Source organism: Temnothorax curvispinosus, unplaced genomic scaffold (assembly GCF_003070985.1).
Source record: "Temnothorax curvispinosus isolate PA1 unplaced genomic scaffold, ASM307098v1 QBEX01006657.1, whole genome shotgun sequence".
NCBI classification, from domain to species: Eukaryota; Metazoa; Arthropoda; class Insecta; order Hymenoptera; family Formicidae; genus Temnothorax; species Temnothorax curvispinosus.
Window position 1 is genome coordinate 541,325 of NW_020216437.1, and position 16,059 is coordinate 557,383.

Genomic DNA, 16,059 nt, shown 5'->3' on the forward strand with positions numbered 1-16,059 from the left:
TTCACTATACATCAGGACGCTGTCATCATAGCACAATGACGCGCGGCGGTGCGTTGTAAACAACAATTACCAATCCCGTTGCCCCTCTATTCGCGGCATTGACATCCAAACAACATTAAATGCAGTATGCATCGCAGATAATTACACGACCGCCATTATAGCGTGAGGTCGCTCCGAAAGTATTGTCGGTTTGCTGGTATACTATGGCAACAATCGAATCAACCACCATAAAATTGTACATGGAGACGTGATAGGAAATTCTAACGTGGTACCGTATTTCGCGAAATCATAAGACTTGTAATATTAGACAATGACTAGCAAGTTCGCGCTCATGTTAAGATAATCAATTATTTTGAATTGTTATATGGCTATGAGATAAAACTGGAATTTAAAACATAGAAATACGATCATTTCGATCATTAAAAAAAAATAGTTAAAATTTTGAGCTTTTGGTTCATATAATTATTATATCATATAATTATCATATCATATAATTATTGGTTCATAATTGAAATTCTGCTTATCACAATGAACGCGTAAACGTGTGAGGATTCTTATTTGTTTCTATACGACTTTAATTTTATTGGATGCGTATATCTTGAGATTTATTATATAATGTATATTATATAACCCTTCTTCTCACCTCTATTGCAAGTCTCGTAATTTTACGAAATGAAGTTCAAAAGGGAGAGGAACCTACCTGATGATCCACGATGCAATTTATTTCGCTATGTGCCGGAAATTTATCACAAGACTGTCTTCAGTGTTAACGATGCTGGGACATAACGACGAGACGGCGAGTATACCGCAGCGACGACGTTGTGCTCGATTTTCGCGACGATGATTTGCAGCGGGTTTTCCCTCTGTTAACGTGTTAGCATCTTGGTGACTCTCGCCGGTGCAGTAAATGATTAAATCACCCGGTCATTACAGCGGAAGAGGGAAGACTATGTGCGCTATTGAGTTTGTAATGTTTTCATCGTTTTAGTTAACGTGACTTGGATCGGTGCATTATTAGCGAGAGTGTGAGAGAGAAAGAGAGGAAGAAGGAAAAAGAGAGAAGGACACATATATATATATATTTTTTCGGCAGGTATTATATATATATACCTGCCGAAAATTGCATTAACGGCCATTTATTTCTAACGAATACCCAATTACGTCGGTCGATAATGTGCAACCGCACTCGCCAGTTGACGTAATTTCAGTTAAGCGCCACCGCCGCTGCGAGAGAAAAGGGCGGGTCCGGGAAATCTTTAATCCCCGCGTCGGCTTTCCAATTAGTCGCCCTGCCCCCTTTCCTCCTGTCGTTCTTTCGATATCGAAGCGAAAGAGAGAGAGAGAGAGAGAGAGAGAGAGAGAGAGAGAGAGAGAGACAGAGAGAGATAAGGAAAAAGAGAAAAGAGAGAAAGGGAGATAGAAAATACCACGATGATTTGAACCTTCGAAAATGGCTAAGTCTGCTATTTCTGTTGGAATCCCGTATGCGTCCTCATATCTGTCTCCCTTGATAGATCCGAAAGGGTGTCGCGTTAGTTGCTTGCGATAAGAAGATGGTAACCCCTTTCTATTGGCGACGAGCACAAAGGAGGATTGACGATCCGTGTTAACGACCCTTTCGGAAATTGCCGACATCGCGTGAAGCGTCGAAGGAAAATTAAACGGTCGCCGGGCCGAACCGACGTTTTTAGGGAAGGAACAAACAAAGCGTGTAACAGAACCCATTCTTGGATGATCGTCTCCTCGAAGAGAAACCAACTTTCGACGCTACTGCGCAACAAGGCCTCGAAAGCTGCCTGGTAAGCAATGTAGTTACAAGGGGTCGAAAAAGAGAAAATGTTCTCTTAGAGAATTGCCTGAAAGATTGCTGGACATTGAAAAATTAATTAAGAGAAGGGATAAAGGATCTAGAAGAATCTTTTTAATAATTAGTCCTCGAAATTTCGGTATGCAAAATGACGAAAATAAGAGAAAAAGCGATGGATTATATCTACATGGATATATCAATCTTTATGATTGTTTATTTTTAAAAATAAATTACAGTTGAAAAAGAAAGAGAAAAATATGAAACATGAATTAAGCCTGCTACGAATTACCTGATTATTTATTTTCTAAGATTTCTTCTTACTTTTCGGAATTTGTAAAAGTTCCAAGTAGAAACATCATGTTTGGTTGATCCTGTATTTTTAACTTTGTGATACACGTTTCGTTATTTTCTAAAAAGTCAAGTGTAAAAATTTTCAAGCAGTTCTAGTAGAAACTCGCTAGAAGAATCCTCGCTAAGGACGCTGAAGAATATATATGTATATACGTTAGGTTCACTCGAAGAGGTCTGTAATTTCTAAGTTCTCATAGCTTTTCGGAATGTTCGCTGCGGTCGAAAAAGGGTCGCAAATCAGTGGCAAGTGCTCGGCAAGAAGAATGCGAATTAAATCTACCCGATGGAGCACGTAGCTCATGCCTCTTTATTTGTTTGAAAATTAAAGAACTGCTCTGGGAAAAAAATGAGATTTTTTAATGAGAAATTATGAAGTATTTCTGCATCTTGAAATTACCGGAAATTTTAAGTATGTTAAATTAAAAATTTCTATAATATACGTATAAAGAAGATACTATAAATGGCAATAAAAATAAATTAAAGTTTTTTATTTTTATAATTAGTATTATATATATATATATATATATATATATAATACATTAATTTTTAATTAATAACAATATAATTGCAATTGTAATGATTATGATTTTATGATTGTTATTAAATACAATTGTTTTTAAAAATTCAATAATAAAGTGAAAAGTATCAAATAACAAAAAGTATTGGCGGCATATGAACTTTAATCTTTAACTATCCAATTTTTTCATAGCTTTCTGGAGCGTGCGGCTTTAAAGAGAATTCATGGCGGAGTTCTAAATGATAGAAAAATTAGTTTCACCCAGTGGAGAGCGTAACAGTTTGAGATTTTATTGTTCCCTGAAATCCATTCGCAATAAAGGACGTTACAAATCAGCGACGGGATTTGGGACGTGGGAGAAATACGGGTAGTACCGTCGAGTGTAAGCAATTCGTAACTGTTTAACTCGTGCAGTTTGCCAAGACACAAGAAGCGGCTAACAAAAGTTCTCGGCGCTGTAAAGTTAGGAGTGAGGTGTATTCGAAGCGATGCCTGAATACTTATTTTTTCTTAATTTCATAGCATAGTTGCTATTAAAAAGGAGTGCACTTATTATTGAGGAAACCTTGAAAGTAGAAGTACGACTTTTCCTCGATCTGCAAAACAATCGGAACTCGATAGAAAAAAATTCTTATTAAATTCAATTCTTATTTGTTGAAATTGGCACTGAAAAGAATGAGAATCTTGAACACTTTATCTCGAATAACTTAAATTTATGCAAAAAATATTTTTCCGAAAATTCGAAGAAAGTTCTTACCTACTATGCATCCGATGCATCCGATATCACTTAAGTTTTAATAAACACTTAATATCTAAAAGAAACGTAATGGAAAGAAGATATTAATTAAACCTCGTTATTTCTTGATAGCTACTTAACCATAGCTACTTAATCCTCCCACGTTATCAAACTTGGTTAAGAAACCCACGACCACCCTCGACGGCAGAATTGTAAGCAGTGAAAAAAGGCGGTCACGGTCAGACCAATACGATTCGTAACTACTTATAATCTCTTTGGCGCACATTCGCGTCTTGTGAGAAATTCGCTCTTTATTGATGACAACGCCTTAAATAGTACAAGTTCACCTATATTTAACACAGTAATTAGTTAATTCTCATCACTTTCTCTCAGACCCGAGGGATGATGGCGACGGGAAAACCGTAAGGAGCTTTTGTATTGTTTACTCGGTCAATTTATCGCACTCGCGGTTTGCTCCTGAAATCGAGTGTCAGCCTCGACAGTGAGATGCGCGCGCCTTAGCACGAGGCTCGGCCTTTTTTTAATAAATAAAACCCTTCGTGAGGAACGGACTAGGCCCCTCCGGGGTTGGTAGAGGACAACTGAGAAAAATTCAATTTGTCATCCAACCGCACCATTCCGCGAAATCGAATTTTTTTTGTGCGTGAGACAGAAAGCACAAAGCAAGCGTGGAAGCACTAAAACACGTGAACGGAACTAAAACTGCCGCGAAATGAGAATCGTTCTCAAAACGTTGTTTTGTCGTAGAATGTCGTAGATTGATTTCTCAAAAATATTAATTGAACTTAGCTAACAATTAAGCAATTCTTTCTGTTTTTTTTTTAGTTCCATTTCTGGATAGCGGCAGCCTAATATCAGTTGAACCACGATTAATTTTAATTAAAGTTTATGAAAACAGGGCATTATTTCTCTTTCTCTTTCTTTCTCTCTCGTTCTAGCAAATCTCCTTATCGCGAAGCACCCTCATTCTTCGATGTCGATCGTGACTCTCGAAGGGCGATCGACATCGCCTGAGTTGGAAATTATCCTAAACCGAGAGAAACTTCATTTCCGTGGTATAATCTCGATCAATGGATAATATCCCGTAGTCGATTTGAACTCTTGCGAGAGAAGACAGCAAGATTTCGAGACTCGAGAGAATTCAAACTTTTCAATTTGTCTGATACTCATGTTCCGTCGATGGGCGATCGAGTTCTCGGTTCGGAGGTCGAGGGAGGTCGTCACGGCGAGTGTCCACGATCTTGCGAGAGAAAGCGGGATAATCGCGGTGGCAAATATCGGAGGATGGTCGCGACGACTATGTTTGCTCCGCAGCCGTCCTAAGCCGCAAATAACGAGGAAGGTCGGTCGACAGGGACCAGGATCCCGTATATCCTTTACGATATTTCTGCTCTATCCTTTCTCTTTCTTCTCTTTGCCTCGTTTCCTCCCCCATCCTCTTCACTTCCGAGTAACAAACGCGCGTCGATGAAACAAACGCTCTTCATTTTTATCGCCGATTCAAACGGAGACGGGGAACGCAACTAGAAAAAAGGATCTCCGAAAGCAGACATGGCAATCTGCCATCGGCGACCGATCTGAAGATATAAAATTGCAATCCGCGGTCACTGCACGTTCGTTTGCCCGCGAGCAACAAGTTATACACCATAACCAGCAGCGCACAAAGAGAACGGGAAAGTGGACGGACGATCTCCATGCCGTCGACCGTCTTTTTCAGAACGAACAAAAGTCAGCCTCAAAAAAGCAGGTTTCCCAGACTCGTTGATCAACGCTGACCGTGATTTAGTCGATCCTTTATTTTTCTGCAGATCGTATCGGTTGTAATATAGATATAATCTAGACATGCTGTCAACGGGAATATTTCCCAAGTGCGCTAATCAACATGTCATTCAGCCCTCTTTGCAACATAGATGGAGTTGGGCCGAATTACATCAATCATGTAGGTCGAGTAAACTTGGCTCAACGATTGGCTATCTCTTTGTAGATTATAGTTCTATCTACGATATGAATAGAGAGAGAGAGAGAAAATTGACTTAACCGATATCAAAGCCCTAAGCGACGTTACTAGAATCGACCCTCAGTCAATCACGGTTTGCGTTAATCGACGTTGGTGAAACCAGCCCGTAGGAAATTTAGCCCTGGTTCTGCCAAATAACGCATGCATCCACTGAACCCATATTCATACTGAAAGTTTCATTCATCTGCCTGAACAACAAAATAAGGTACGATTTTAATTTTGTAAACTAGATATACAAACGTATCGAGCACGATTAAATTTTTTAAATTGATTATAGAAACTTTCAGAAACAAATTTATGTAGATTTAGTGGATCGCAAACAGTTTTAAATTGGAAGAACAAAGGTGAAGGTAATTAGAAAGAAAAAGAATAAAACTTCCAAGTTGTCTCAGTCAATCTTCGCGATCGCATCAATCAACACGCGCGTTTTAACGCACGCTCCGATCGAAGACATATCTCACGAGGATCTTCCCGGAAAAGGGTGGGAGAGGGGAGGGAAGATGAAGAAACGCGAGAGTCGGAAGATTTACCGGTGCACTCGTTCTCTCGCGAAAATAACGGGGGAAAAATTACGTAATCGAGCATGTAAGTCCCAAATTATTGCGCGCGTAACTGAGATCGTAAAATCATCACGTGGATCGCGATTCTTTCGTCCGTTCGTTCGTTTGCGTTACCGATGTCCCACCGGTGATCGGCGACGGACAGTGGGCGATCCGGTGGTCCGGAGTACCGTGCCAGTACTGGTACTGTAGAGTTTGTTATCGAGTAGCGCGGCGCCGCGAGAAAGAGAAAGAGAGAGAGAGAGGCAAAGCGCCGGGGTGGTGGCAGCTTTGCTTGGCTGACAAGTAGATAGGACCGAGTACCACGCAAGCGCCGATTCAACCCTCCCCCGTTCGTCACCCTTCCGACGATCCACCTTACCCCCTGGATCCCCCTTGTACGCTCGCACGTCGCCCAAACCCTCATCCAGTCTTCCAACCCTCTTTCTCTCCCTCACCCGCTGGCTTTCTCTATACCTCTTCACCTCTCGATACCCTCAGGCGAGCCCGGCCCTTCGACTTTTCCTCGCTTTTCCATCTTCTTCTGATCGCGCGAACGTCCTCAGAGATTCGATTTGCCACCCTCGCGCGCGCGAGAAATCACTGATCTCCGACGACCAAGCACGGCGACGTGACGACAACTACGACAACGGCCGTGCGACTCGATTTTCGAATCGGCGTTTCTCGTCGATGATATTTTCGCGATACGCGTTCATCATGCTTTCAATAATGAGCGCGTTTACGAGAGGAGTCTCCGGTACTTATATGAGAGCGGCTTATATAAGAGCGATCGTGAGCACTCGCTATTAAATCCAATTTTTGTTATATCAACGTCGTCCTTTTTCTTTTCACTTATTATTGAATAGTGGAAAATGATACATACGTGACGATATTTTTCAAGTTCTAAAGAATATAAATTTTTATATAGGAAGGATATATGTAATAATAAAATAATAAATATCAGTATAGTATGTGTGTATACAGTGTGTAATATAATCCGAGGGATATCAGATATTAAATAAATATCACGTAATTGATTGAAAAACCAATATTATAGAATTTATTAATCAATGGCATTTATTTTTGGATTTTGTGAATAGAATAATGAAAATATAATCTTGAGGATTTATTACTACGTTCTTCGCGATATTCCGAAATTTATCGTCTTATTTCGAGGATTGAAAGTACTTCATCCCGTGTGCGTGCAATTACTCGCCAATCGTTAATCTCGAGCTAGTGTTATATTTATGTTGGTCTGAATCGCGACGCTCTCGAATAATTACGACGACAGTTTACTGGCCGCTCTCTGTGACGTCGCTTACACGCCGTAAATTTCGACGTTCTTATCTGCTTCTGGCCGATACTAAAGGATTCCCTTTAATGCACGCTAGACGAAAGTTTTATTCTCGAAATGGGGCACAAAAGATTTTTCCTATAAGCAAGAAAGACAATAGAGATGGGTAACATATATAACGTGATGGCATTAACTTCCTTCGCAACTTCTTAAATCTTCTCTTTAACGGAAGAAGCAGTTCCTATCAGCGGCGCGATAACAGGCGACCCAAACTTTGCGCTGACAAACATAGCAATCAGAGATTCATGCAGAATTAATTTATATTTTGCGAAAGTGTGCTATATATCGTTACATATGTAAATCTTTTATTTGCAAAATTTTTACGTTATATATTATATTAACACCGTTATATTAAAAGCGGTCCTTTTTCGTTTATCCTAAATATGAAAAAAATTAGTATTTAGATTTTAGTAAACTAAACGAGGATTTAGATTTACTGAACTTTAAAAGTATGTTTTAAAAAGTTACAGGACGTATGTGTTTTCCATTAGAACTCTAGATATTTAAAACAGGCTCCCAAAAACAACTCTTCCCGTATTCATTGTCCCGAAAACCAACAGAGGCTATTTTGCTTTCTCTTTCGACCACAAGCTCTCTTTGATCCACTGAGTTCTTAGAATTCTGCGTTTTAGTATCCTTTTACTATCCTTTCACCATATGGGCTCTCGTAGGCGATTTTGCCCTTTGAGCGCATATAGAAATAGAAGGTATATATATATATATATATATATATAGAGAGAGAGAGAGAGAATAGTATATTCGCGTGCACAGGGGTTCGCCACCCTTCGTTTTCATTTAAAAGTTTTATATTAGAATCGAATTTATATATATATACGAGTATATATACACGAGAGCTTTACATAATTTTCTTTATTCCCAGCAATCAGAGACGTGTTGTCGTTTACCATCATGAAATTGTGTCGCAAACCCTGGCTTGTGAGCCAATACGCTATGTCACTGCGCTATATACGCGAATAGATTTATAACAGAAAAACGAAAAGAGGAGGGAAGAAGATGAAACAAAAAGTGTCGATGGAAACTGTCTGCCATCAAGGCCCTATTACTTTTATATGACAAAATCGCTTTTCCAGTTCATCACAAATTAAATAACGGCTTAATTCAAAATCCTCTTACGGGTTAGTACATTGCACGAGGAACGGTCAGGCCGGGTAATCGGAACGGAATAATTCACTAACAAAGTCACGATCTCGACGCCAAGAGAAGTCTTTTATTGAGATACGCCGATTGCGGGAGCAAATTATTTTCAAGTGCGCTTCAGTCGCTTCTCGATGGAGCGAGCGTGAGATGTCGAGAGAGTAAATGCCATTGAATTCGACCGCATCGATTTGATACGCGGATAACAGTGTATTATCGATATCCCTCCACGTTCGAAATTTGCCCTGTTTAAACGCGGCTGGGCATTGGTCCGTGCCGGTGGCGGCGGCGTTAGGATGCCGGTTGGCACCCTCGCCGGTTACGCCGCTATCGGTCGACCGGATATCGATAGGGCCGGAGGGTGAGGGCATGGGCAAGAGAGTAGGAAATTCAACGGGGAGCCTAGTGCAGCGGTGGCTCTTACCGTTTCGCACTCCCTCTTTCCGTCCCGTTGAACCGACCATCCGTTGACCGACCAACCACCTTCGTTGCGTCGTGTCGTCTCCTTCGTTTTTTTTCCTCCAGCGACTCGCCGTTCGAGCAAATGCTGGCGGCTGGCGCGCGGCGAGCTTTTACAAAATTAATGGTCCCGGTTCGTTACAATAACCGTATTATCGTATATTCGTTTGTAATTATCGTTTTCTCACCGTTGACGACGTTGCCAGACAGCGGCGAGACGACGAGCTGCATGCTTTTTCGCAGTTTCAATTCGGCGACAGCACGGACGGGAGGATAACACACGGTTCTACTAATTTCCCCGGGATGAGATTCGAGCTGAGAGATCCGGGCGCACGAGCGCAAGAGCAAGAAGTTCCGCGTGAAAAACGGGGATATTGTCGACGCTCCTGAGAGATTTCTCGTGTCGGCGCGCGTTTCCGACACCCTTGGGTATTAAGAATGTTCTTCTATCAATCCGACATGTACACCATTTTCCCCGATAATTTCGTCTTTACGACCCTTATGCCGTTTGCTTTTACGCCGTTTGCTGTGTGAGGGGCGTACATACGTGTGCGCGACGTCGGATGTTCTGCAAAATTTGCATCAAACTGCAGGGAGTTTACCGAGAATTTGAGTACATACGAATTTCAATATTACCTAAATTTGAAGTCCCAAATTAAATCTGAAATTAAGATTATGCTGAGATAGAATTTACATGAAGTAAATTGAGGGTTAATGTTTTTAATCTATTTCTTTTAATGTCATTTTAGCTGGAACGGTTTTAGCTAGAAACCGAGGTCACGTTTGTTGAATATAATTATTATTTAATAGGATACATTTACGTCACAAAAGATGCTCAAGCTATATGGAATCTGTCCTATTCAAAAGTCCGAATTAAAATGATTTAACGTAACCACAGTTATGGAAAATCTAGGAACAAAATCAAATTGGACGTGTTATACGTTCTTGTTAGTTTTTATTTTTTATTTCCAACATTTTATATCACATCTGGACAGTTTAATCAAAAGCTGCAAAGCATTGCAATTACGTAGCTTCTAATAAAAGATTTTTCTGTCATACACGCAAGATTGCAATCAGATGTATCGCGCAGCAAGCAGCACGAACGCAGGTTGCTTGATATGATTAAAATTCATTAGTTTCGTGATTCGGAAAAATCGCTTCATTCGAGGATTGCTGGATGAAAAATTATGTTGATGGTTGCAAATGTATGTGCGGACCTTTGGCTCGACACAAATTACAGATTGTTGCATGAATATTCAACGTATAGGAAGCGCATTCACATGCAACAGACCATGCATCTGATCGAGCTCCACCCAGTAATATTCTAAAAATAGTCCGACACACTGTAAAGACTCCCGATATTTCATTCATTGTCGCAAGATAAATCGATCTACTCATTATTCGAGCTACTTGCTTCGCGCTATCGGTCTGCAGCGTTACGAGAGAATAATGTTGTAATACTAGAGGGAATTAAAATAGTTGGGAGGGGGTTGCCCACATTAAAATGATATGAAAAATAATGTTGCAATTTATTCATAATTACAAAATATGAATTTATTATGCTTGTCATCATGCGTTTAAAAGTTATGAAATATTCCCTGTGAGTAATACTGCGATAAATAACATCGTTTAGCACGAGTACGAGTAACTTGTTGACTTTAGGCTGTTGTGATTTGCCGGAGGAATCTCGGAATTGCGAAACTTCCTTCGTAATGTGCGTTCGCGACTGATAGAGCTTCCAATAGACGCAACTTCTATAAGAGAAGTTTCCGGCTGTCTTTAAGTTAGGACACGTGTTACCAGAACGTCAGTTCTGCGTGACAGGCCGAGCTAAGCTAATAAAAAGCGAGAACACGGTTCCTTATACCCGTCTGTTTAAGAACTGCAAGACTCAGAAAAATCAGATTAAATTTTTCAATTTTTGCGAGATACATTGTGAATTATTTCACGTGTTAGGAAGTAGATTGAACGATCCAGTTCTACAAAATATAATTACGTAAAACGTTATTCGTCAAAAATTTAAGACAATTTATCTTAATAAAAATAAAATTAATAATAATAAATCGAAACAATATAATTCTATAATAGTATCAAAGAAGGAATAAAAAAATTAATAACTAAATAATAAACCTATATATAATTTTTATTGTATAATGTTTGGATTTATTTTGTAACTGTTTATCAGTCGCATCATTGTTACATCAAATTTAACGCAGATTCGCAAAATGTGTGTGTGTGTGTGTGTATGTGGACAGGCAAACATTCTCTGGACGCAGTAACCGGTAATATGGGCTTGTACGTTTAAAGCAAAAGCTAGCCGACGAGTTAATCACGAGCGATTCAATGACTCGCTGGAAAATTAGAGCACGTCCGGAAGGCTTGGCCTACGTGTGCACGTATGCTTCGCGTTTAAGCGCGGCAATGCACTGTAAATGCAAATAAGAAGGTCGGCAAAAATGCAGCGGTTCGCATATACGAAACCATTTGCATTTCTCTCAAATCGCGAATACGAGAAACTTTTTTGGTCGATGTTTGGACCGTCGGGAAAATCGACGATGCAAGTATTTATATGTAAAAGCCGCATTAATACTTCTATTTGGGATTTATTAAAGCTGCGCCGTTATCTCTCGGCGCAATTAAGTTTTAATAGGTTCGTAATTGGGTTGTTTCTAAAATACATCGCCGATAATCCGACATGGTATTAAGAGCGAGCAAAACGGGAGTTCGCTGGAATAGTCGTCTTAATACCGTGGTGAGTCGGCACGGCGCGGGCGCCGCGGCACAACCAAGTCGACGAAATCGACATTTATTTTCACGCTTTGCGTAGTTGTTCTTAATTACGCTGACAAATCGCGTCTCACGATCGTTCGCGATTTTCGCAGCTCGCTATATTACGAATGCAATTCGCATAACGTCCGTAAGTAACAGCTGTGTACATTAAACGACCCGGAGGCAAGCGGCGCGAAAGCTCCACGCTTCCTTTTCCTCTTTACGGTCGTCGCATCCATCCGCAGAATTTAGGACATTGACACCGAGGATTCTACGTGCGGGTCGCTTTATCCGACTTTAACGCAACAGGGATTTCGCGAAAATCTAATACGGATTGATCCATCGTGATGATAGAAAAAGAAAGAGAGAGTTTTAAATAATAATAAATTGATGAAGAGAGAATGAAAGAATTATATTAATTTATGATCAGTTGTAAGAGAAACGTAAAAAAAATAGCTTATTTCTACGTCTATTTTTGTGAATAATCGTTTTGGTAACATTTTTCAACTTCTCGTAAAAGGTCTCCTGTAGAAGATATAAAGTATCATAATGTAATTTTAGACGTGTGCGTGATATTTATAGACAAATAGAAAAATAGATCGGCTATCGGAAGAAATCGAATCGTTCACATTGCCGGTTCAGAGCTTTTGATCCCAAGGGTATACGCTTTCAAGAGAAAGAAGTCGTACAGGATGAAAGATGGTCCTGCTTTTTAATGGCCAATTGATCGAGTACGGCATTGGCAAAGGGTCAGCACGTGGCTGCGAAAGATTAAGAGAGAAATGGATTTGTTCGTTTATTATTGGATCGCGCGGGGTAACTCTCGAGGGACGCGAAAAGCGACGCACGACCGAGGTCTAAGAACAGTAGGTGCACACGCCAATATCAAAACAGCCGGACGAAGCGTATAAGAACGGCGAAAACAACGTCGTCGTCGAAATCATAATGTCGAAAACGAGAGGTGAACAATACGGGTTTTGTAGGTGGGAGGTAAATTACAGTATATGCTACATACACGGTTCTCTCCCTCTGCGTTGGTGGCGCATACGCGCGTGGGAATTTTCGTACGTTCAGCAGTTTAAGCGTTCCTCGACAAACGCAGGATTTAGCCTGATCCTCTCGCATAGTCCCTCTCTCGAAATTATTCATAGAGACTTCCAAGTTTTTAAATTAGTTCAGCCCCCTAGTCTCTCACCCACGGTGAGAAACTCTATTAGGAGATAATGCAAAATCAGGATATGACCGCTAAAAAATCTTTCTATACGCGAGATAACATGAGTTTGATATAATTTAGCATAATATAGTCGTGTCTTTGCATAAATATTTAAAAATTCTACATTTTGTATGTACGTATTAAGTACATATTTAATGTTAGTTTTTTAAATGATTTTGTTAAGAAAGCTTTGACTATAAAAGATTGATCAAGGAACTTCATTAGAACATGACGCGAATAGACTATATGAAAATTTGCTCGAATAAAGTCAAACATTGGTCAAGATAAATACAAGTTGGAATGGAAAATTCAAAATCTTACTTTCAGAATATACAATAGCTGATCATGTTGAGAGAAAGTTGACCAATCTCGACAGTATTATAACATTGTAACTTTCAGATTCGAAATGAATCGGAGAGAACTTACTTCCAAGCGTGATGTCGAAGCAATTTGTTCATCGCGAGAAGCGAATTTAAATAGAGTGCAACTCGGATTTGATTCTTCTTTGAAGACACACAGTCCATGCGATTACGGTATTCCAAGAAGATCGAGACACCGGAACGGATGAGCCAACTCTAATTGGCATGAATTACGTTCGCGAACTTGAGCTAGTCTTGGTCTAGAACTCTAGATAACGTGAACTTCCTTCGTGGCATTCTGGAGTACTTATGTCCATATGGCGATTAATAATAATGCAACGATAGTTTACTACGTCTGTTCGAATTTACTAAGCAAAATTCATGTTATCCTGGCGACCCGCCCCATTTAGCGAAATGATTCATAAGCGGAATAAAGCTGTTAGTTTCCAGGAATTTGGATTATTCTATATATAAGACATAATCAATAAATTTAATCTGAAATTTGTAGTTGTAATTTTTCAAGTACTCTAGACATTGACAAACAAGGATTTCTGCCTGAAATTAAAAGCTTAAGCATCATCAATCATTACAGAGTAGGTTTTTCCATCTCAATTTGTTTTTCGCGTTTTTTGAATATGACAATGATTTACTAGAAAATTAGACGATGAACGTAATTCGACACAGTAAGACAAATTCTTTAACGCATTTAAGGCTAAAAGAATTATCGATTGTGACGCCCTTAACCCCTAGAGGTTGGAAATGTGCAGGGTTTGACCGTAGTCAGAGCGTGCGAAACCCTCGTTCGTAGTGTCTTAATAAATTGCACTTATTTATTTCAAACTCAGCACCCAGCTAACGAGTATGGCGGTTGAAGCTCGTCTGACCCTACTCTGTCCGTTAGTCAGTAATTTCGCATCTTTAAACCATTTATTAAAAAGTCACGAATTTTTCACGCTTGCTGCGGTTTTACGCTGCTTACGGTTTTAGAACCCATTTTCAATTATTTACATCAGTATATAAATTATTATATAAATAAGCGTACTCTCTGTTGAATTTGACTAATTATAACACATTTATTTAAAATTCGAACTCCAATGAAAATCCACGAATATAGAAAACGAGCTAACTAAGAACAAAGCGCGGTAAATAATGCGCGAAAGTTTTTATTTTTATTTTACATATTTTCCAACCTTACGTAGCTTCCAACATTTATTTAATATATAATAATATTATATATATATATATATATATATATATATATATATATGTATTTAATAATATTGTGTTAAACTCACACATACACATTTCTGTATATATTCGATAAATAATGATATTCATGAGAATCTATCGGACTTGACGGAGGTATTTATTTTACTAAATTGCGCGCTGCATTTTTTATATCGTAACTGCAGGAAGAGCGATCGGGACGAATTTCCCGAAATGCATCAACGTAATACTTCGATAGCTCGTATCGCTAAAATCGCCTTGACCTACCTAGCTGTAATAATAACGAAGTTGGAGAGTTTTCTTCAATTTCGAAAAATAACATCACGAGGGAACATCGTTAAAAAATTTTCGCTGTCGATACTCGAGGGTATAGACATCGTATCGCTCTTATTGCACACATCGACCGCTCATCAATTAATCGCGCTATTGAATATTTTTGTGCTTCCGATAGTTCCGATTCGCAACTTTTTAATGAAGCTCGTAATCATAACGCTTGCATATCGTGCACCTTCCGATAACTAACGGATAGAGAAGCCTGCCAAATGAGGATAAACCTTGAAATATAGCCCAATCGTTTAGGATTGTATCGCGCTATTATCCTGTTTTCTCATCGGGAAAGGCCATAACTTCAGATATCTGTAACCTGCCTGCATTTCTATGTGATTTATAACGCAATCTTTACAAGTGCATTCTAATTTCTCGTAAGCGATTACCATTCACTGTTTTACACGATTACTTCTTAACACTTTTCTTTTTCGAACCAGCGAACGAATATAATTATATTGGTATTATTATCACTGCTTAAAACAAGAATCAATTTACTGATTGAAGTTGATCACCTTTATATCTCTTATCAACTAGGTGTAATCTAGATCTTGTTATACGCTTCAGCTTTCGTGAAAAATTTCGCTTTATAATAAAACGCAAAAACTTTTATTCTTCTGACCATTCTTCGTGCTCGCATTATCCTCGCATGGGCTTATTTATTTCGTATTGTTGTGTCACAAAAGAATCAAATCATAAGTTGGAAAGCAGTCTTTTTCCTGAATTGCAGTGTTTGTTGCACTCGATACAATCGGGAACCATTGCGTTTCGATTTGTCAAAAAAAGTGCGACAATTAAAAAATTTATGATAATATTAATTCTATAAATTTTATAGGTGGTTTTATTATACAATAGATACAAGCAATATATAAAAAGAGACTTAACACAAATTCCATTGCATTTTGTTAAACTACAAAAGACAACTCTTTGAAAAATGATTAATTCAAGATATTAATTATGATAAAATGACAAAACATTAACCCTCACAAGTCACACTGGGTCGATTTTACCCGACGCCAACCCAACACATGCGTATATCTCCAAATAGGTGAGGGGGGGAAAATTGGTTAGTAGCTGGAAAAATCGCTTTTTGGTAGTTGAAATAAAGGCCTACAAGTGTCGCTCCAGTGCTGGTTTGCCTGTTGAGCAGGAAGCGTCCGAAATCTCCTGTCGGGTAAAAAAGACCCAGTGTGACTTCAGTGTCTCAATTT

At 39.2% G+C, this 16,059-nt stretch overlaps 1 protein-coding gene across 5 annotated transcripts in view; it reads right to left on the bottom strand.

Annotated features, from left to right (window-relative positions):
* The window catches only part of LOC112456144 (5-hydroxytryptamine receptor 2A-like), a 103,369-nt gene extending 97,188 nt beyond the window's left edge, over window positions 1–6,181 (bottom strand). For 2 of the 5 annotated variants that reach the window (XM_025018502.1, XM_025018498.1), the window contains exons 1-2: window positions 5,980–6,175; window positions 701–956 (exon numbers count right to left, since the gene is read on the bottom strand). The gene's annotated coding sequence lies outside the window, so the exon portion shown is untranslated. Of the gene's footprint in view, window positions 1–700; window positions 957–1,153; window positions 2,571–5,979 lie in introns of those variants that run through there. The other 3 variants (XM_025018500.1, XM_025018501.1, XM_025018499.1) reach the window with 3 other exon arrangements.
* Between the last annotated feature and the right edge of the window lie 9,878 nt (window positions 6,182–16,059).